Consider the following 24,112-nt stretch of genomic DNA (forward strand, 5'->3'; position numbering starts at 1 on the left):
TCTGGTTAATTTATAATGAATTTCCAAAGTCGGAACAGGGAACCCAAAAACCGTTCTGGCCCTGTTTCACGAATACCTAAATATCTCTTAGGATACAACTCATATGACCGTTTCGTTTCTTCCATATGAAAGTATATTCATCAAGGCTCATTTACATAATTTATTCACTATTTAATTCCATTCCTGCAATTTTTAGTGATTTTTCACATCCACACCACTGCTGCTGTCAGCATCTGTTACTAAAACAAACTATGCCTATTTCATGACTTTTCCTTGATTTAACTAATAATTCATCATGCATGTCCCAAATTATAACCATGACTTGTGTCCAAACATCACAAAACCAATTCCAACCGAACATTTACGCCATTTTCGCATGGCTAAAAGTTTACATACCAATTTCAACAAAGCATAATAGCCTATACATGCCGAAATGTACTCCTAGACCAACTACGAAGAAAATACCAAAAGTTGTTAGCGGGTGATGACTTCGATGACGGTCCCGAATACGCAAAAAGTCGAGTCCAAGAAACCTAAAATAGGTGACAAGCAAACACCGAATGAGTATATAACTCAAGAAGTCATAAGCAATGCACTACCAACCATTAATAACATTATCACAAGAGGAAACAAAATGGAACGAGGCTAATTACTCCATTCAAACCGAACTATACCATAGTTCCTTAGACCTTCGATTCAATCTCATACCAAGTTACACATTCACATTCCATATACTAATCAATAGGATATTTGAGGCATTTTATACACCATTTTGTTTTCGTTATAATCATACATCTACATGACCTTTCACTTATTCCACGATAATTCTTATGTACGTGACTTCAATTTGAATTGTCACATAGGTTCAAAACTTACCAAGCTCAACTCCAAATATAAACATAGCGCCTATTAGCCATGAACTCAAGGTACTTACCCGATCCGCTGTCCGTGATCAACTTAATAATGTCGCACACTCAGTGTCAATAGTGATTCAAAAGCATATAGTGAGTCCGCACACTTAGTGCTATATAATCAACTCGCACACTTAGTGCTATATGATCAAACTCGCACACTTAGTGCTGTACAAATTTTAAACCCGCACATTTAGTGCCATTCTCATGATCACAAATGTTTATACCCGCACACTTAGTGCCGAAATCAACAACTCGATGCATCTCACCTCTTTTCTTTTCATTCAATACTTTCATCACCACATACATACATGTATATAAATTTATCATTCCTTTCGGCATAATTACATAGACATTATGTCTATTTAAATCAATACAAAATATATGCTTAGTGGCCTACCTTGTGTGGTGTAAAATAATTCCAAGTCGGCTACTCGATGACCTTCGATTTCCCCTTGTTGGACGCCTCTCCTTTAGGATCTTAAGCTTAAACAAATAAATTAACTCATTCAACCGCTTTGCTACACATATTGATATTCACATTTTAATGATTTTATGACATACGGAACGGCATGGTAAAATTTTTATCTTGCTACCTCATGCTCTTAGCTATTCGGCTCATAACCATATGCTATAGCCCTACTATCAATAATCCAATCACACATGCATATATATATATATATATGGCCGAATGTACAAAGCATAGACTCATCATCACCTATGCTCTTAATTTGATGGCCGAATATGCATACATGTATATACACTATTAATCAATCACTAACATTGCACTTCACCTTAATCGCTAGCTTAGCAAACCTTGATTTAACACATAGTTGTTCATAACACAACTTAAGCATACTCTCCATTCCATCAATTCCAAAACTTAACGTCTTACTCAAAACTGCTAAAAAGAAAATCCAAGAGTCATCAATCCACCATCACATGTATCATTAACAAGCTTCATATTTAGCATGCAATCGCATTAACACAAAATCTACCTTGGCCGAATATCATCCCCATGATATAGCAAAGTTTTGAACCATGGACTAATTAGAACTCAAGCTAGCAACTAAGAACATGCATGAATCTCATGGCACAACCTCAAACATACCTTAATCTAGATGCAAGTATGGCCAAATCTCCTCCTAATCCTCTTCCAAACCAAACATGAAGCAAAAACTCCTTCCTCCTTCCTTAGAGAATTTCGGCCAAAAGAGATGAAAAAAGGATGAACATTTTTTTTTTCTTTGTTTTCATCATAATCCCTTTTTTTTCATCTTTTTCTCTTTTTTTTTCCATTTCATTATTACCCATACTCCTTATTTTATTTTTTTCCTCCCATGATGCACCAACAAAACATGTCTATGACATGTTTTGCCCATATTTCTTTGTCATGGCCGGCCACTAGGCTTGGATTTAGGGAAATTTGACATGCAAGCTCTCCTTTTTGATTACATGCACTATTAGATCCTTATAGATTAGCCTATCACATTTCAAAAGTGTCACACAAGTCCTATTGACTAAATTCACATGAAATTTACTAAATCGAAACTTAAAACTTTCACACATTCATAATCACACATTTTAGACAATAAATACTACGTTCAAACATTTCGGTGACTCGGTTTAGCGGTCCCGAAACCACTTCCCGACTAGGGTCAATTTTGGGCTGTCACATGCCTCCCTTGGGTACGATCTCAGAGTACTCACCTACTTCATTGTAAAACTATATTACAACTTGACCTATATACTTTCGGATACTACCTTGTCTTTTTATAATTTATTGCAATATTCACTCTCTGGACATTAATACGTCCGAAGGCGGTAAAAAAAGGCTACAAGGAGCATGATTGGGGACAAATTATATAGCCATTACATTGATCTCCACTAGAAGAAAAATAGGGGGAAAGAGCACTGAACTAAACATAGGAGTGATCCTTAAGGGTCGACAAAGAGAAAGAGTAAAGCTCACACGTCAAAGATGACAGGACTAACGTCCATACCTATCTCAGAGTGGCAGAAATGGTGGATGCAAGACATGGGCGACATTCTGATTTGCATCGCAAAACAGAATGGATGGCCGACACCTACATCACTGCTGGACAGGTTTAAGTGATTCCCACCGTCGGGCGAGGAGGGTGCCGTATGATGAAGAAGATGAGAAAAAGGAGAAGACCACAATTGTGCCACCGAATTATGATTGGGTATTTTGACCAGACCACTCATCGACCCGACCTAGACTTCAGGAAGATGAGCCACTAAATCGTTAGTGGGGTGCGAGAGGGCAAGACACCTATGATGGAGGATTCAGAACCTGATTCTAGCTAGTTTTAAACACTTTTATTTTTGGAATTTGTACTTTATTTGAGATGATTTTTCCTCTTTTTTTTAGTTTTTAATTAGTTAAGATTTAATATTATATATATTTCTGTGTTTTATTTTTCCTTTGTAGGAACTCCACAATTTTTTACGGCACTACAATTGAGAGCCAAAACTAAAAGAAGTAGTCCCACCAATTGCATTGTATGAACCACAGAATTGGTTAACCACTTTCCTTGATCTTGTATTGCACATTAGAGGCAACATGACAAATAAAGTGTAAGGGGCGACTTAGGAAATTTATAAATTTTAAAAAAATATATGTTATTTTTCCTAGTTTTAATAGTTTTAATTTTTTTTATTATGCATGTTTTCTATATGTTTGAGCTTGTAGAAATACAAATGATTGGTTAGGAGCATGTTAATAGGATTTTGTGAATAAACTGTAAATTTAGTTTGATAATAATTGACTCTAAATTTCTAATTTTAGACTACTTAGTTCAATTTAATAAACTGTGAATAGATTTAAGATGTTAAGTATACAACATGATAAAATAGGTAAATACAATGCATGTTTGATTGAATTATAGGTTGTAGAAATTGATAGGCTTGGTCAATTTAATCCATGTATTGAATTACTGTAGCACCCCAAACTCGGCCCAGAAGTTATGGCCAGATCCGGCATGCCACATCAAAAACGTAAAAAAAAATTTCCATTCTAAGTCCAGAAAATCGTACTTGATGTTTAAAAGATTAATTCATTAAAGGTTAAAGTGAATGGAAGTTGTGCACTAGGTAGGAAACCTAAAAGAGGTGGTGAGTCCATCTGACCGCTATACCAAGCTCCTTCGGATCCAATCCTAGACATGCATACCGCCATTGCCACACTTTAACGTCATTGATATTTCTAGGAAACCGATTTGATTAAGTCATTTTTAGGAAAAGTGATTAATTTGGAAAATACTTTCATTGCGGAAGCTTTGCTTGTTGTCGTGTTATTTTGAAATCAACTGTTGTTTTTGAAAACGCGCCTAAAGCTATCCAATTTCAATAGTTAAAATAAGTATTACCTATCTTAGTAATACATATAAAAAACCATCAAAATAAATAAGCGGCCTTATTACATTTAAAAACCCAAAACTTCAAATGTAAATAAAAGGATGTGCAGTTCACCGAAGAAAATCAAACTTTCGAGCAAGTGGCCACTCAATTCCCTCACGACTCCAAGCCCACTATGGTTGGGGATTATCTACGTGGATGAAAATAAAAGGGTGAGTTTGGGAAACTCAGTGTAAATTAACCCAACCATAGTCTATATCAGCTAAACCACGAAATAGAATAAGTTGGCCTTAGCCTGCAATGAATTCAAAATAAAGCCCATAGGCCCATAATGTAACGTAATGTATATTACATGTTTATGCGTAAACCCAACCATATCCAACCGTATACACCCCGTACCAACCTTACACCTCGTGGGGAGACAACTCGACCCACCTAACCGCTACACACCACGTAATTTGCAGCATGGCTGCTGAGCGTATAATGTGACAGAGTCACCAGATATAGATAATCGTGGCGAGCCACCGTATCAGTATATTTGTGGCGAGCCACCAGATCGATATTTGTGGCATAGCCACCGTAACGCTTCCTCCATAATATAACCCATGTCCCCATGAAATGATATATAATCATGGCATACATCATACAGAATCAGATCGTCATGGTTTTCAGTTAAAATTAACCCTAGGGGTATAACGGTAATTTTGCACCTAGGGGTAAAACAGTAATTTTCCATACATAGGGGTATTATAGTAATTTAGCTACTTTTAGGGTTTTCATGCATATCCTAACTATTTACGTACTATCAGAACACTTACCGCACATACTTACTGAATTGGGCCCGTTGGCCCATGAACCCGATCTTTGGCCCATTAAGCCCAAATTATCAAAATGTATTTAAATCGCAGATACTGCAGTTTATTACTTTAGATTACCAAATATACAAACCCAACTATCTTACGAGCATTCGCACACTCGCAAATTCCCAAAATACCGACTTTTCGGCATTTCGGCTTTTTGGCTTTTGCCAATCTAGTCTATGAGAGGGTGTCGTTACACACATTTATGACGATATATTCGACGAGATCCACACACGAACCGCCTACAATTGGATTACTAACACGTTAATCTAACTATTCAAATACAAACTACGATTAACCCCTTACAATATTCGCCAACCACACCTACAGATCATAGTAAGCTTATAAGAAATCAATAAGCAACTCATTAACAAATTTTTGTCAATGTTTACCACATAATCATAATTTCACTGCAAGCTGTCTTCCTGAGCAACAGTCACTAAATTATTTATAACTGGAGCTACGAAACTCCAAATCAAGTGCCGTTAATTTTCCTGAAAATAGACTCATATATATTTTATCCATAAAATTTTCAGAATTTTGGTTTAGCCAATCAATACCAGATTTTTCTCAAAGTTTCCCATGTTTCACTGTTTGACTAATCTGACAACTCTTCATTACGAATCAAATTTCTCATTGTACAAAATTCAAAATATGTTCTTGTTTATTTCATTAGAAACTAGACTCAATAAGCTTTAATTACATAATTTATTCAGCTTCTAATTCTTCTCCCAAAATTTATGGTGATTTTCCAAAGTCACGTTACTGCTGCTGTCCCAAGCAGATTTATTACCAAATCACTCTTTCACACATACCTTGCATGCATGTTATTTAAACATGTATATCACCAATCAATCATCACATATCTATGATTTTACTTAAGTATAATCTCCATTTCATCATTTTAAAGCACAACATGTTAGCTGATTTTTCCTTTAACATCTAAGGCACATGCATGCTCATTTGTTTGGCTCAACTTCACCTATCTTCCATTTTTCATCAAAAGAACATGAAACAACAACCATTTCCTTCATTTTAATTCATGACTAAATGCTCACAACACAACTAAAAATCAAAATATACTTCAAGAGTTAAGGTAGAATCAAGAAGAACTCATGAACCTTAAAATAGAAGTAAGGTACCAAGAACTTACCTTCAATTTTCCTCCTCCTAATGACCAAATACTCAAGAGCTTTCTCCTCTCCTTTCTCTTCTCTAACTTTCAGCAATGATGAACAAAGATGGACAAAACTTTGTTCTTTTCACCCATTTTTCTTTTAATAAAACTTCATATTTCATCCATTTAATTCTTTAATACAAAAGACATGAAATTCTTATCATGAAACATTTACCTAACCCATTATTATGAAACATTTACCTAACCCATTATCATGGAACACTTATCTAACCTATTATCATTGAACATTTACCTAACCTATTATCAATTTGTATCAATTTGTACCATAAATTATGGATATCAAGTGTACATTTTGTCTACAACAACATGATGGCTGGCCACTTCATGTAAAATGGGAGGTTTGTCATGCAAATCCTCCTATTTTGCACTCCTATTTATTTGGCCACTTCAATTTAGCCTATAGCATTTTCAAACATTTTCACATAGGTCCTATTTCATAATTTCACCCCTTTTTCTTATGGAACAAAAATTAACTAAAATTGTCGGTTCTATCTTAAGTTTGGGCTTTCTAGAGGCCCACTAACATAATTAAACCTATGCCAACATTCACAGATTCCCAAGATTGGGCGTTACAACTCTACCCTCCTTAAAGAAATTTCGTCCTCTAAATTTACCTAATCCAAACAGATGAGGGTATTGCTGTTGCATCGCTCTTCCGCTCCCAAACTCGAAGTTTCCTTCCTTAACTTGTTGAAAACGAGCAACCAAAGACTCATCTTTCAACTATTTTTCCTTAATCTGATCCACCCAGGTTGGCCTCACTTGCAACTCAGCCAACAAACTTCCATCATCATACAGACTCAGACGAGCAAACATTGCTCTCAGATTAGATACAGCTCTACGACTTAGAGCATCGGCTACCATATTAGCCTTGCTTGGGTGATACTCGATCGAACAATCATAATTCTTAAGCAACTCAATCCATCTCCTTTGCCTAAGGTTCAGCTCCTTCTGAGTCAACAAATACTTAAGACTCTTATGGTCAGTGTATATAATACACCTTTCTCCGTACAAGTAATGTCTCCAAATCTTAAGTGCAAATATCATTGCTGCCAACTCTAAATCATGAGTCAAATAGTTTCCCTCATGAGGCTTAAGCTATCGTGATGCATATGCAACCACCTTACCCTCTTGCATTAACACGCAGCCCAAACCCACGTGTGATGCGTCACTGTACACACTAAAATCCTTCCCGCACTCATTTGAATTAACACAGTGCTTGATCGAACTTTCTTCAACTTCTCAAAAGCTTCCTGCTGCTTCTCAGTCCATACAAACGGTACTCTTTTCCTTATGAGTTTTGTCAGAGGTGCTGCCATCACAGAAAAACCTTCCACAAACCTTCTGTAGTATCCTGCCAACCCTAGGAAACTTTAAATTTTCGACACCGTCCTAGGTGGCTTCCACTCCAAAATTGCTTCAATCTTTCGAGGGTCCACCTTAATCCCTTCGGTAGAGACCACATGTCCTAAGAAGGTTACCTCCCTCAACCAAAATTCACACTTGCTGAACTTCGCAAAGAGTTCCTTCTCCCTTAACACTCGTAGCACTATACGGAGATGCTCATCATGTTTCGCTTCAGTTTCAGAATATACCAGGACATCGTCAATAAAGATGACTACGAACTGATCTAAAAATGGTTGGAACACACGATTCATTAGATCCATAAATGCTACAGGAGCATTCGTTAGTCCAAATGGCATAACCAGAAACTCGTAATGACCATACCGAGTCCTGAATGTCGTCTTTTGGATATCTGCCTCCTTGACCCTTAACTGATGATATCCAGATCGAAGGTCGATCTTGGAAAATACGGAAGCTCCTCTAAGCTGGTCGAATAGATCGACAATCCTTGGTAGTGGATACTTATTCTTAATCATCATTTTGTTCAACTGGCGATAATCAATGCACATCCGCATCGTACTATCCTTCTTTTTCACGAATAGAACCGGTGCTCCCCATGGAGACACGCTTGGCCTAATGAAGTCCTTGTCCAACAACTCTTGAATTTGAGCCTTTAACTCCACTAACTCCTTCGGTGCCATCCTATACGGTGCGATGGACACAGGCGTCGTTCCAGGCAACAAATCTATTCCAAACTCAACTTCTCGGTTCAGAGGCAATCTTGGAAGCTCCTCCGAAAAAACATCTTGGAACTCCTTTACAGTCCTAACCTTATCCACTATCAGTCCCTCCTCTTCTGACTGACTTACAAATGCCAAATAGGCCTCATAACCTTTTCGAATCCACTTTTCGGCTCTTAAAGCCGACACCACATTGGACAAAAATCCCTTCGCTCACCTATCACCATAGCCTCCTCATCCTTTGTGGTCCTTAACACCATTCATTTAGCAGCACAATCCAGAGTCACCTTATGCTTAACAAGCCAGTCCATTCCTAAAATGAGATCAAACTCTCTGAACGGTAACTCCATCAGATCTCCAGGGAAAATCCTACCTTGAGTTTCTAAAGGTACACCCCTATACGCTTTGTTTACCCTAACCGAAAGTGACCCAAAGGACTTACTACAGATACCCCACTCACAATCTCCTCGAGCGTCCAAGTTGTCCATAATCCGCTCGTGGCCTCCAACCAATATTCCGCCACATTCGGGCTATACCGACACGCCTAAAGATCTCCACTCGTTAGCTCAAGTCATTCAAATCGATCCTCGAATTCGCTATCGAACTTGTCCCGCAACCCTTTCCGAACACGAAGCATTACCGTGATAGGGCATCATCCCCGCACCGCATGGTCATGAGACTCTACCTCTGTTGTCGGTGGTACGGTGCATCCACCGCCAAGCATATGTCTCAAGACGAAGATCTCGCCGAGCACTTCCTCGGCTCCGCCCACGGCCTCTTGTACTTATATCGTATTATCTTGATTCGAATTTTTATGCATCAATTAATATTCCAGTGTTTATTACGGATGTTTTATGAATCATACAAGAGTTCGAGTTTGTTTTCGCAGAATCAAGTCTAGCTACAATTTCATCTCTTATCGATTGTCCTATGGTTTCAGATTATCCTATCTAGAGTATCCTAGCGTGATTTTAGTACGCATGATAAGTCGAAAAATATTCGTAAGAGTTCGAGTAAAACTTATGTGCTTGGGTAGGAGATTCTAATGCCACCTTCTAAAGATCTAAATTTTGAAAATCGAGTTTTTCGCATTCTTTATAAAATTTTCGCTTTGAAAATCTTTATTTTTGTAAACCCATTCCACAGCCGAGTTGTTGCAACCTAGGCTCTGATACCACTAAATGTAGCACCCCAAACCCGACTCATAAGTTATGGTCGGATCCGGCATGCCACATCAAAAACGTAAAAAAAAAATTCCATTCTAAGTCCAGAAAATCGTACTTGATGTTTAAAAGATTAATTCATTAAAGGTTAAAGTGAATGGAAGTTGTGCACCAGGTAAGAAATCGGAAAAGAGGTGGTGAGTCCATCGGACTGCTTAAGTACCAAGCTCCCTTCGGATCCAATCCTAGACATGCATACTGCCATTGCCACACTTTAACGTCATGGATATTTCTAGGAAACCGATTTGATTAAGTCATTTTTAGGAAAAGTGATTAATTTTGGAAAATACTTTCACTGCGGAAGCTTTTCTTGTTGTCGTGTTATTTTGAAATCAACTGTTGTTTTTGAAAACGCGCCCTAAAGCTATCCAATTTCAACAGTTAAAATAAGTATTACCTATCTTAGTAATACATATAAAAAAAACCATCAAAAATAAATAAGCGACCTTATCACATTTAAAACCCAAAACTTCAAACGTAAATAAAAGGATGTCCAGTTCACCGAAGAAAATCAAACTTTCGAGCGGTGGCCATCCAATTCCCTCACAGACTCCAAGCCCACTATGGTTGGGGATTACCTACGTGGATGAAAATAAAAGGGTGAGTTTGGGAAACTCATTGTGTAAATTAACCCAACCATAGCCTATATCGCCTTAAACCACGAAATAGAATAAGTTGGCCTTAGCCCGAATGAATTCAAACTAAAGCCCATAGGCCCATAATGTAATAGAATGAGCAGATATTACATGTTTATGCGTAAACCCAACCATATCCAACCGTATACACCCCTTACCAACCTTACACCGTGTGGGGAGACAACTCGACCCACCCAACCGCTACACACCACGTAATTTGCAGCATGGTGCGCAGCATGTATAATGTGACAGAGTCACCAGATACAGATAATCGTGGCAGAGCCACCAGAACAGATATATGTGGCAGAGCCACCAAATCAAATATTTGTGGCATAGCCACTAGAACGCTTCCTCCATAATATAACCCATGTCCCCATGCAACAGATATATAATCATGGCATACATCATACAGAATCAGATCGTCATGCTTTTCAGTCAAAATTAACCCTAGGGGTATAACTGTGACAGCCTTAAAACGACCCTAGTCGAAATGTGGTTTCGGGACCACAAAACCAAGGCATAAAAATAATTTGATATTTATTTTATTGCCTATAATGTGTGTTAACTCATGTGTGATATTTTTTATGCTTTGATTTAGAATTATAGATGTGAATTTCACTAGAAAGGACCTAGTAATAAACTTTGAAAGTATGAGGGGAAATGTGTGATGACTAATTAAAGGATGCATGCAAAACAATGGACTTGCATGTCAAATTTCCCCATAGTTAGTGGGCGGCCATGACAAGGATTTATGGGCAAAAATCATGTCATGAAACATGTTTGGTAAATGGGTTATGATGGAAAGAATAAAATAAGGGTATGGAATAAACAATTAATGTTAGTAGATGAGAAAAAAAAAAAAAAGTGTCCATCTTCCTCCATAGCTTGGCCGAATGTCCTAAAGGAAGAAAGAAAAAATTTTGTTCATCTTTTTTCACTCTCTTGTTGGCCGAAAATACTAAGGTTAAGGAAGGAGTTTTGCTTCATACTTGGTTTGGAAGAGGATTAGGAAGAGGTTGGCTAAACTTGCATCAAGATTAAGGTATGTTTGAGGTTCATGCATGTTTTAGTTGCTAGCTTAATGTTCTTGTTAGCCCATGGTTCAAATCCTTGTTATGTCATGGGAATGAAATTCGCCAAAGTGAAGGTGGTGTTAATGCCATTGCATGTTAAATGACAAGCTTGAAAGTGATACATGTGATGGAGGATTGAAGATTCTTAGATTTTCTTTTAGCATTTTTTTTGAATGAGATACTAAGTTCTTTGTTTCACCATGACCAAATTGAAATGGTGTGGTGTTGTGGTATTCGCCATGATATATCCATAAGTATAATTCATGCATGTTGCATGGTAAGTAAGATTTAAGCTTTGGAAATGTGTATATATTTTGATATAAGCCACTTGAGAATTCGCCCTTGCACCTACATGAATATATGTTTGCACATGATGGATTGGTATGACATATATACTAATTCAAAGTGTATATTTGCTTGTGATGATGTGTTGATTATGAAGTAAATAAGAGATGTGCAATGAATTACGATATGTAATGTGTTAGTAGTAAAGTGTATGCTGTTTTTTGTGTGGTATTAAGTGTATATTCGCCACATGAGGGGTAATTAGTGTGCATGCATTCGGTTTGAGGCAAGCATATTGATGCCTATTCTTGGCTTAGAAAATTTGGCTAAGAGGAATATTAACTAATGTGTTGAGTTCGATTTATGATTTCGTACATATACAACTTTGATGCCTAATGTATATAAGGGCCAAGTACTTTGAACTTCACGTTGATGTTTGAATGTATTGAATTGCTTGTTGTGATGTAAAATGTGCATGACCATTGTGTATTTGAGTTAAAGGATGGCCATATGACCATTTACACTCCTTGTCATATTCGCCATAAGCTATCATGATGAGATTTTAATAAGTTAAATTTGTGTGAATTAGCTCAAGAGCAAAGGGAGCTAAATCCGATAAAGGGAAGGAAAAAGTAGTTGAATAGCCGTAAATCGCTCGACAACATCCAAGGTAAGTCTTCGAGTGATGACCCTACTTGAATTATATCAAGATTATGCTCCTTGTTTGTGTGGCCATTGAGCCGAAATAGTAAAGGTTGATAGATATTTTGTGTTAGAGCTTTAGTAACGAAAATGAACTATGGACGTGTCTTGAATATTGATATATATGTAAGTGAACATTGAAATATATCCGGCTAAGACCAAGGCATTCGTATGAGTTGATATATCCGGGCTAAGACCAAGGCATTCGTGCGAGTTGATATATCCGGCTAAGACCCAAGGCATTCGTGCGAGTTGATATATCCGGGCTAAGACCAAGGCCTTTGTGCAAGTCACCAAACCGGGTTATGACCAAGGCAATCGTCTGAGTCGCTATATCCGGTTAAATCCGAAAGTATGTGATTCGGAAGTGAGCAATCTTGCTGTGAAAATTTCAGCTTATACGTTTGTGAAAATTCCAGCAATGAGGTATGTTTGTATGTGCTTGTACTAATTAAATTCTTACAAGTAAGTATGCGCTAAGTTGATAAACGAGCTACCGGCCTTGGGCTAAGTTGTTCTTTTGTGTATGAACATAAGGGTCGGTGATGTGAACTAAGTATGAGTATGGGAATGTGAATTAGTAAAGTGGTTTAATTAGCCATGTGAATAAAATACCTTAGTCAAAGCTGATTTCATTGCTTGAGACTTACTAAGCATTAAAATGCTTACCCGTTGCTTTGGCTCTCTGTTTTATAGGTTTCGCTCGTTAGCTATCGGATTCGGGATCAAAGAAGTCAAGTCATCCACACTATCGAAGCCCCATTTTGGTACAAATTTTGGTTGAACTTTGAAATGGCATGTATAGGACCATCCTTTGTTGAAGGTCATGTACCTTCCGGTTTGTGTAAACTTGGATAGCCATGCGAAAATGGCTTATATCGTTTTAGCATAGAACTATAATCGTTTGTATGTTGATCCTTATGAGGTATGGAATTATTTTGAAACGATTAGCCATTGGAATGGTTAATCATGATCACGCTTTGTGCTATGTATGTAAAATGGCCAATTGAATCATGGAAAGTATGAAATAGGTAAAGCCTACTAAAGGCAGATGCTGACAGCAGCAGTGACGTGGATGTGAAAAATCACTAAAAATAGTAGGAATGGTATTAAATAGCAAATAAATTATGTAAGTGTACCTTGATGAATCTACTTTCATATGGAAGAAACGAAATGGTCATATGAGTTATAAGTTAACAGATTTTAAAGTTCTTGTGAAATAGGGCCAGAACGGTTTCTGGATCCCCTGTTCCAACTTTGGAAAATCATTGTAAATTAACCAGAGATAATTAGGAGTCATTCCATATATGTGTAGATTCCTCTCTGAGTCTAGTTTCTATAGAAACAAACGGCATTAGTATTGAAGCCCTGTACAGGAGATATCCAATTCGTAACGCACAAAGGTCAGTGTAGTCGATCCCTACAACAGGCGAGACTTTAACTAATAAACTGTACTAATTGGCTCGACCAAAATTCTAGAAAAAATATGTAGATGGACATATGAGTCTAGTTTCAGGAAAAATTTACGGAACTGATTTTCGAGTTGTAAAACTCAAGTTATGAATTTTGGAGCGACTAGTACTCAGATTGGCAGCTTGTCTGAAAATTGTCAATAAGTGGGTTGAAGTTCATTAACACCTCGCGTTCGACTCCATGACGGTCTCGGGTTCGGGTGTTACAATTTTATTGGTATCAGAGCTACGGTTTAGTCGATTCTAGGACTACCGTAATGCGTTTGGGGTCTAGCTATACATGCCATTTTATGTGATTATATGATAGTGTGGTGATTTCGACGTTTGAACTTGTGTTTATTTATAGTAATGGATCCCGATCCCAACCGAAGCGATAGGCTGATGATGTGGAGAGTGTGGCGCTGCTCCCGCACAAGGGACAGCGCCGCAGACTCTCAACCTGTTGCTAGTAATCCGAATGACGAGGCTAGACAAGCCTTTTATAGCGTGATGAATGATTGGTTCAACCAATACATTCGAACTAATACTACTGTTCCACAACCTCCATTCCCAACAAACACACCCCCGCACCTACAATGCCTCCGTAATTGACCAAATAAGGTCGAATAAGCCCCAGTTGATAGAATCCAAAACATGGGGCTACTGAATTTAAAGCTACGGATAGTGATGATGCCGAGCAAGCCGAATTTTGGTTGGACAACACGATCCGTACTCGATGAGCTATCTTGTACACCGATGAATGCCTAAAGTGTACCATCTCCTTGCTACGTGATTACGCCTACTATTGGTGGAGTACTCGACTTTGTTGTTGTGCCCATGAACAAGTAACTTGGGAGTTCTTCCAAACCGAGTTTGGAAAAAGTATATCGGTCAGAGATTTATGGACCAAAAACGAAAGGAATTTCTCGAACTTAAACAAGGTTCCATGTCGGTTTATCGACTATGAACGAAAATTCGTGAGGCTTAGCCGATGACGCGAGAATGCATTTCTTGAAGTCGTGATGTGTAAACGCTCAAGATGGATGAATGATGAGATAAAAGCTGTATGTTGGCATTTTGGAAATCCAGAGTTTGTGACTCTCGTCGAGCGATGCAAAGCCGAGGAGTTTAGTATGGAGAAAAGGAAAGCGGAAGCGGGAGCAAGGGAGTTTCAGAAGAGGTATTCGGGAAGCCCTTCCAACATCATCAAAGAAACTTAGAGATGGCTTAGGCCGATCTAGAGACACTTCGGGCTTTTCTAGACGAGATCGCGATCGACCCCTGTGACCACACGAATCACTTGATCGCCAGAGTGGGAATGATCGACGAGAGAGGACTGAGTGCCGTGATTGTGGCAAATGGCATTTTGGAAGTCAGAGATTCGTGACCGCTCTGTTACAAGTGTGGATCAGTTGACCACTTCATTAAAGATTGCCCGAGGTTGTGCGAGCAGAATGTAGATCGGAGTGGGAAACCGGGTACTACCACCGCCGAGGTAGACCATCCGGAAATACGGGCAAGGCTAGTGGTGGTCGAGAGGATCTAGAGATCTTGCGACCAGATCCGAGGCTCGCGCCCAGCTAGGACTTATGCTATACGGCGACGCGAGGATGCCTCCTCGCCGGATGTTATTACTGGTACTTTCACTCTCTTTGATACTAATGTGATTGCTTTGATTGACCCCTGGTTCTACTCATTCTTATATATGCGAAACCTTAGCATCCAAAGAAGACTTTGCCTATTGAGTCTCTCGAGTTCGTAATTCGGTGTCAAATCCTTTGGGTCGTTATGTGTTTGGTCGACAAAGTGTGTAAGAAATGCCCCTAGTAATTGAGGTACCGCTTTCCGTGGACTTGATGCTTTTGCCGTTCGATGAATTTGATGTTATTCTTGGGTTGGATTGGTTGACCGTGCATGATGCGGTTGTGAATTGCAAAAGCAAGACTATTGATTTGAGATGCAAACAACGAGATGATCCGAGTTGAGTCTACGAACTTGAAGGGTTGCCGTTGTAATATCATCAATGTTGGCCCAGAAATATGTAAGAAAAGGGTGTGAAGCATACCTTGCGTATGTACTTGATGATAAGGAGTTAGGAATAGAACCCAAATCTGTGCCGGTGGTTTGTGAATACCCGGACGTTTTTCCCGAAGAATTGCCGGGTTTGCCACTGTTCGGAGATAGAGTTTGGCATTGAGCTTGTACCTAGGACCACACCGATTTCGATAGCTCCATATCGTATGGCACCAACGGAATTAAAGGAGTTGAAAGCTCAGTTGCAAGAGTTGATGGATAGAGGTTTTGCTCGCCCGAGTTTTTCACCTTGGGGTGCACCAGTGTTGTTTGTGAAAAAGAAGGACGGAACCATGAGGTTGTGCATCGACTATCGTCAGCTTAATAAAGTGACAATAAAGAACAAGTATCCGTTACCACGTATCGATGATTTGTTCGATCAATTGAAGGAGCCTCGGTGTTCTCAAAATAGATTTGAGATCGGGCTATTATCGATTCATGAATCCGAGATTCGGACATACCCAAAACCGCCTTGAGCGAGATATGGTCACTACGAGTTCTTAGTGATGCCGTTTGGGCTCACTAATGCCCTGCGGTATTTATGGATTTGATGAATCGGATCTTGAGATCATATTTGGATCGGTTCAGTAGTTGTGTTCATCGACGACATCTTGGTCTATTCAAGAGATGAGACCGAACATGCGAGCACACGAGATTAGTGTTGCAAATTTTACGGGATAAGCGGTTATATGCTAAGTTTAGCAAGTGTGAGTTACGGTTAGAGAGGTTAGCTTCTTGGGTCACGTGGTATCTGCGATCGGTATTCGAGTCGACCCAAGCAAAATTTCAGCCATACTTAACTGAAACCTCCAAGAAATATTCTCGAGGTTCGAGCTTTTTGGGACTTGCGGTTACTACCGACGGTTTGTAAAAGGATTCTCGATGATAGCCACACCCATGACGTAAACCGCTTCGTAAAGATGTCAAGTTTGAATGGACGGAAAAGTGTCGAAAAGTTTTGACCAATTGAAAATTCATTTGTGGAAGCTCCAAGACTAGTACTGCCGAATCGGCAAAGAGTTTGTCATCTATAGTGACGCCTCCCTACTTGGGTTAGGTTGCGTATTGATGCAAGAAGGTCGAGTTGTGGCCTATGCGTCGAGACAATTAAAGCCACATGAGAAAAATTATCCGACCCATGATCTCGAATTGGTCGCTATCGTATTCGCCTTAAAGATATGGCGACATTACTTATTTGGTGAGAAGTGCCATGTGTATTCGGATCACAAAAGTCTCAAATATTTGATGACTCAAAGAGACTTAAATCTGCGACAAAGACGTTGGCTCGAGTTGTTAAAGGATTATGAGTGGTCATTGACTATCACCCGGAAAGGCTAATGTGGTTGCGGATGCCTTAAGCCGAAATCACCGTTTGCTTTACTGACGATGAATGTACACTTGTCTATCCTACCCGACAATGTGTTAGTAGCGAATTAAAGGCCAAACCATTGTTGACTCATCAAATTCGTGAAGCTCGGAAAGTTGATGAGGAGTTGCGTGCAAAACGGGTGAGTGTGTTCGAACAAGGAATCGGAGTTTCAAATTGATGATGACGATTGTTTGAGGTTGAAGTCGTTTGTGTGTTCCAAAGAATTGAACTTATTTCGATAATTCGAACGAAGCTCATTGTAGCCGAATGGCAATCCACCGGGAGTACGAAGATGTACAATGAGTTGAAACGTCGGTTTTGGTGGCATGGTATGAAACGAGACATCTCCGACTTTGTGGCAAGATGTTTAATATGTCAACAAGTGAAAGCGAGCATCAAGTGCCTTGAGGTTACTTGACCGATCACGATACCCGAGTGGAAATGGGATCGAGTCACAATGGACTTTGTGTCCGGACTGCCGTTGTCAGCAAGTAAGAAGGATGCAATTTGGGTTATTATTGATAGACTAACTAAGTCGGCTCACTTTATCCCTGTGCGTATGGATTTTCATTGGATAAACTAGCTGAATTGTGCGTTTTCAGTTGTGAGATTACACGGGTACCGATTTACATTGTGTCGGATAGAGATCCGAGGTTCACCTCGCGATTTTGGAAGAAATTACAAGAAGCATTGGGCACCAAGTTGCATTTCAAAGACCGCCTTTCACCCCCAAACCGATGGTCAATCCGAGCGTATAATTCGAGATACTTGAGGATATGTTGAGATGTTGTATCCTCGAGTTCGGTGGTTCGTGGGAGCGGTACCTACCTTTGATTGAATTCGCACAACAATAGTTTTCAATCAAGTATTAAGATGGCGCCTTACGAGGCTTTGTACGGCGTAAATGCCGTACACCATTGTTTTGGACCGAGCTCGGTGAGAACAAAATTTTTGGAGTGGATTTGATTAAAGATCTGAATGAAAGTAAAAGTAATCCGTGAAAATCGAAGATAGCCTCCGATCGTCGAAATCGTATGCGGATTTGAAACGAAAGGACATTGAGTATCGGTGGGAGATAAAGTGTTTCTTAAAGTTTCGCAGTGGAAAAAGATACTCAGATTCGCCGTAAGGGCAAGTTGAGCCGAGATTCATTGGGCGTCTGAAATCTCCGAACGAGTTGGCCCGATTCGTATCGTTTGATCTTGCCCCCGAACTTGAAAAGATTCACAACGTCTTCCATGTTTCAATGCTTCGACGCTATAGATCTGATCCGTCGCACGTAATTAGTCCATCGAGGTTGAAATTCAAGCCGATATGAGTTATGGAGAAGAACCGATTCGTATCCTAGCTCGTGAAATGAAAGAGTTACGAAACAAAAGGGTTCCGCTAGTGAAAGTGTTATGGCTCAAACACGGGATAGAAGAAGCTACTTGGGAACCCGAGAACTCTATGAAAGAGCAATATCCAAACCTATTTACGGTAAGATTTTTGGAAGTGAAAATTTCTAAAGTGGGGAGAGTTGTGACCTTAAAACGACCCTAGTCGAAATGTGGTTTCGGGACCACAAAACCAAGGCATAAAAATAATTTGATATTTATTTTATTGCCTATAATGTGTGTTAACTCATGTGTGATATTTTTATGCTTTGATTTAGAATTATAGATGTGAATTTCACTAGAAAGGACCTAGTAATAAACTTTGAAAGTATGAGGGAAATGTGTGATGACTAATTAAAGGATGCATGCAAAACAATGGACTTGCATGTCAAATTTCCCCCATAGCTAGTGGCCGCCATGACAAGGATTTATGGGCAAAAATCATGTCATGAAACATGTTTGGTAAATGGGTTATGATGGAAAGAATAAAATAAGGGTATGGAATAAACAATTAATGTTAGTAGATGAGAAACAAAAAAAAAAGTGTCCATCTTCCTCCATAGCTTGGCCGAATGTCCTAAAGGAAGAAAGAAAAAATTTTGTTCATCTTTTTTCACTCTCTTGTTGGCCGAAAATACTAAGGTTAAGGAAGGAGTTTTGCTTCATACTTGGTTTGGAAGAGGATTAGGAAGAGGTTGGCTAAACTTGCATCAAGATTAAGGTATGTTTGAGGTTCATGCATGTTTTTAGTTGCTAGCTTAATGTTCTTGTTAGCCCATGGTTCAAATCCTTGTTATGTCATGGGAATGAAATTCGGCCAAAGTGAAGGTGGTGTTAATGCCATTGCATGTTAAATGACAAGCTTGAAAGTGATACATGTGATGGAGGATTGAAGATTCTTAGATTTTCTTTTAGCATTTTTTTTGAATGAGATACTAAGTTCTTTGTTTCACCATGACCAAATTGAAATGGTGTGGTGTTGTGGTATTCGCCATGATATATCCATAAGTATAATTCATGCATGTTGCATGGTAAGTAAGATTTAAGCTTTGGAAATGTGTATATATTTTGATATAAGCCACTTGAGAATTCGCCCTTGCACCTACATGAATATATGTTTGCACATGATGGATTGGTATGACATATATACTAATTCAAAGTGTATATTTGCTTGTGATGATGTGTTGATTATGAAGTAAATAAGAGATGTGCAATGAATTACGATATGTAATGTGTTAGTAGTAAAGTGTATGCTGTTTTTTGTGTGGTATTAAGTGTATATTCGCCACATGAGGGGTAATTAGTGTGCATGCATTCGGTTTGAGGCAAGCATATTGATGCCTATTCTTGGCTTAGAAAATTGGCTAAGAGGAATATTAACTAATGTGTTGAGTTCGATTTATGATTTCGTACATATACAACTTTGATGCCTAATGTATATAAGGGCCAAGTACTTTGAACTTCACGTTGATGTTTGAATGTATTGAATTGCTTGTTGTGATGTAAAATGTGCATGACCATTGTGTATTTGAGTTAAAGGATGGCCATATGACCATTTACACTCCTTGTCATATTCGCCATAAGCTATCATGATGAGATTTTAATAAGTTAAATTTGTGTGAATTAGCTCAAGAGCAAAGGGAGCTAAATCCGATAAAGGGAAGGAAAAAGTAGTTGAATAGCCGTCGAAATCGCCGACAACATCCAAGGTAAGTCTTGAGTGATGACCCTACTTGAATTATATCAAGATTATGCTCCTTGTTTGTGTGGCCATTGAGCGAAATAGTAAAGGTTGATAGATATTTTGTGTTAGAGCTTTAGTAACGAAAATGAACTATGGACGTGTCTTGAATATTGATATATATGTAAGTGAACATTGGAAATATATCCGGGCTAAGACCGAAGGCATTCGTATGAGTTGATATATCCGGCTAAGACCGAAGGCATTCGTATGCGAGTTGATATATCCGGCTAAGACCGAAGGCATTCGATGCGAGTTGATATATCCGGGCTAAGACCAAGGCCTTTGTGCAAGTCACCAAATCCGGGTTATGACCAAGGCAATCGTCTTGAGTCGCTATATCCGGTTAAATCCGAAAGTATGTGATTCGGAAGTGAGCAATCTTGCTGTGAAAATTTCAGCTTATACGTTTGTGAAAATTCCAGCAATGAGGTATGTTTGTATGTGCTTGTACTAATTAAATTCTTACAAGTAAGTATGCGCTAAGTTGATAAACGAGCTACCGGCCTTGGGCTAAGTTGTTCTTTTGTGTATGAACATAAGGGTCGGTGATGTGAACTAAGTATGAGTATGGGAATGTGAATTAGTAAAGTGGTTTAATTAGCCATGTGAATAAAATACCTTAGTCAAAGCTGATTTCATTGCTTGAGACTTACTAAGCATTAAAATGCTTACCCCGTTGCTTTGGCTCTCTGTTTTATAGGTTTCGCTCGTTAGCTATCGGATTCGGGATCAAAGAAGTCGAAGTCATCCACACTATCGAAGCCCCATTTTGGTACAAATTTTGGTTGAACTTTGAAATGGCATGTATAGGACCATCCTTTGTTGAAGGTCATGTACCTTCCGGTTTGTGTAAACTTGGATAGCCATGCGAAAATGGCTTATATACGTTTTTAGCATAGAACTATAATCGTTTGTATGTTGATCCTTATGAGGTATGGAATTATTTTGAAACGATTAGCCATTGGAATGGTTAATCATGATCACGCTTTGTGCTATGTATGTAAAATGGCCAATTGAATCATGGAAAGTATGAAATAGGTAAAGCCTACTAAAGGCAGATGCTGACAGCAGCAGTGACGTGGATGTGAAAAATCACTAAAAATAGTAGGAATGGTATTAAATAGCAAATAAATTATGTAAGTGTACCTTGATGAATCTACTTTCATATGGAAGAAACGAAATGGTCATATGAGTTATAAGTTAACAGATTTTAAAGTTCTTGTGAAATAGGGCCAGAACGGTTTCTGGATCCCCTGTTCCAACTTTGGAAAATCATTGTAAATTAACCAGAGATAATTAGGAGTCATTCCATATATGTGTAGATTCCTCTCTGAGTCTAGTTTCTATAGAAACAAACGGCATTAGTATTGAAGCCCTGTACAGGGAGATATCCAATTCGTAACGCACAAAGGTCAGTGTAGTCGATCCCTACAACAGGCGAGACTTTAACTAATAAACTGTACTAATTGGCTCGACCAAAATTCTAGAAAAAATATGTAGATGGACATATGAGTCTAGTTTCAGGAAAAATTTACGGAACTGATTTTCGAGTTGTAAAACTCAAGTTATGAATTTTGGAGCGACTAGTACTCAGATTGGCAGCTTGTCTGAAAATTGTCAATAAGTGGGTTGAAGTCTGTTAACACCTCGCGTTCGACTCCGGCGACGGTCTCGGGTTCGGGGTGTTACAATAACGGTAATTTTGCACCTAGGGGTATAATAGTAATTTTCCATACATAGGGGTATTATAGTAATTTAGCTACTTTTAGGGTTTTCATGCATATCCTAACTATTTACGTACTATCAGAACACTTACCGCGCATACTTACCGAATTGGGCCCATTGGCCCATGAACCCGATCTTTGGCCCATTAAGCCCAAATTATCAAAATGTACGAAATCGCGCGTACTGCAGTTTATTACTTTAGATTACCAAATATACAAACCCAACTATCTTACGAGCATTCGCACACTCGCAAATTCCAAAAATACCGACTTTTCGGCATTTCGGCTTTTCGGCTTTTGCCAATCTAGTCTATGAGAGGGTGTCAGTTACACACCTGTTTGCGACGATATGCTGACGAGATCCACACACGAACCGCCTACAATTGGATTACTAACACGTTAATCTAACTATTCAAATACAAACTACGTATTAACCCCTTACAATATTCGGCCAACCACACCTACAGATCATAGTAAGCTTATAAGAAATCAATAAGCAACTCATTAACAAATTTTTGTCAATGTTTACCACATAATCATAATTTCACTGCAAGCTGTCTTCCTGAGCAACAGTCACTAAATTATTTATAACTGGAGCTACGAAACTCCAAATCAAGTGCCGTTAATTTTCCCTGAAAATAGACTCATATATATTTTATCCATAAAATTTTCAGAATTTTTGGTTTAGCCAATCAATACCAGATTTTTCTCAAAGTTTCCCATGTTTCACTGTTTGACTAATCTGACAACTCTTCATTACGAATCAAATTTCTCATTGTACAAAATTCAAAATATGTTCTTGTTTATTTCATTAGAAACTAGACTCAATAAGCTTTAATTACATAATTTATTCAGCTTCTAATTCTTCTCCCAAAATTTATGGTGATTTTCCAAAGTCACGTTACTGCTGCTGTCCCAAGCAGATTTATTACCAAATCACTCTTTCACACATACCTTGCATGCATGTTATTTAAACATGTATATCACCAATCAATCATCACATATCTATGATTTTACTTAAGTATAATCTCCATTTCATCATTTTAAAGCACAACATGTTAGCTGATTTTTCCCTTTAACATCTAAGGCACATGCATGCTCATTTGTTTGGCTCAACTTCACCTATCTTCCATTTTTCATCAAAAGAACATGAAACAACAACCATTTCCTTCATTTTAATTCATGACTAAATGCTCACAACACAACTAAAAATCAAAATATACTTCAAGAGTTAAGGTAGAATCAAGAAGAACTCATGAACCTTAAAATAGAAGCAAGGTACCAAGAACTTACCTTCAATTTTCCTCCTCCTAATGACCAAATATTCAAGAGCTTTCTCCTCTCCTTTCTCTTCTCTAACTTTCAGCAATGATGAACAAAGATGGACAAAACTTTGTTCTTTTCACCCATTTTCTTTTAATAAAACTTCATATTTCATCCATTTAATTCTTTAATACAAAAGACATGAAATTCTTATCATGAAACATTTACCTAACCCATTATTATGAAACATTTACCTAACCCATTATCATGGAACACTTATCTAACCTATTATCATTGAACATTTACCTAACCTATTATCAATTTGTATCAATTTGTACCATAAATTATGGATATCAAGTGTACATTTTGTCTACAACAACATGATGGCTGGCCACTTCATGTAAAATGGGAGGTTTGTCATGCAAATCCTCCTATTTTGCACTCCTATTTATTTGGCCACTTCAATTTAGCCTATAGCATTTTCAAACATTTTCACATAGGTCCTATTTCATAATTTCACCCCCTTTTTCTTATGGAACAAAAATTAACTAAAATTGTCGGGTTCTATCTTAAGTTTGGGCTTTCTAGAGGCCCACTAACATAATTAAACCTATGCCAACATTCACAGGATTCCCGAAAATTGGGGTGTTACAATTACCTAGAGACAACCTAAGGCATTGTTTGGTAGACAAATTTTGGAGCCAAAAAGCTATCCTGTAAAAATTTCCCTAGTACTTAATTCGAGCTTGAATCCATTTTCTTG

The 24,112-nt window shown here is 38.4% G+C and overlaps 1 long non-coding RNA gene across 1 annotated transcript; it reads right to left on the reverse strand.

The window, feature by feature from the left end:
• Positions 1 to 22,243: 22,243 nt before the first annotated feature.
• LOC128283685 (uncharacterized) lies at positions 22,244 to 23,524 on the reverse strand. The gene is made up of 2 exons (XR_008274091.1): positions 23,380 to 23,524; positions 22,244 to 22,463 (listed from the first exon to the last, which is right to left on the reverse strand). It is a non-coding gene; the product is annotated as an uncharacterized LOC128283685 (long non-coding RNA).
• Between the last annotated feature and the right edge of the window lie 588 nt (positions 23,525 to 24,112).

This window comes from Gossypium arboreum, chromosome 2 (assembly GCF_025698485.1).
Source record: "Gossypium arboreum isolate Shixiya-1 chromosome 2, ASM2569848v2, whole genome shotgun sequence".
Classification (NCBI taxonomy): Eukaryota; Viridiplantae; Streptophyta; class Magnoliopsida; order Malvales; family Malvaceae; genus Gossypium; species Gossypium arboreum.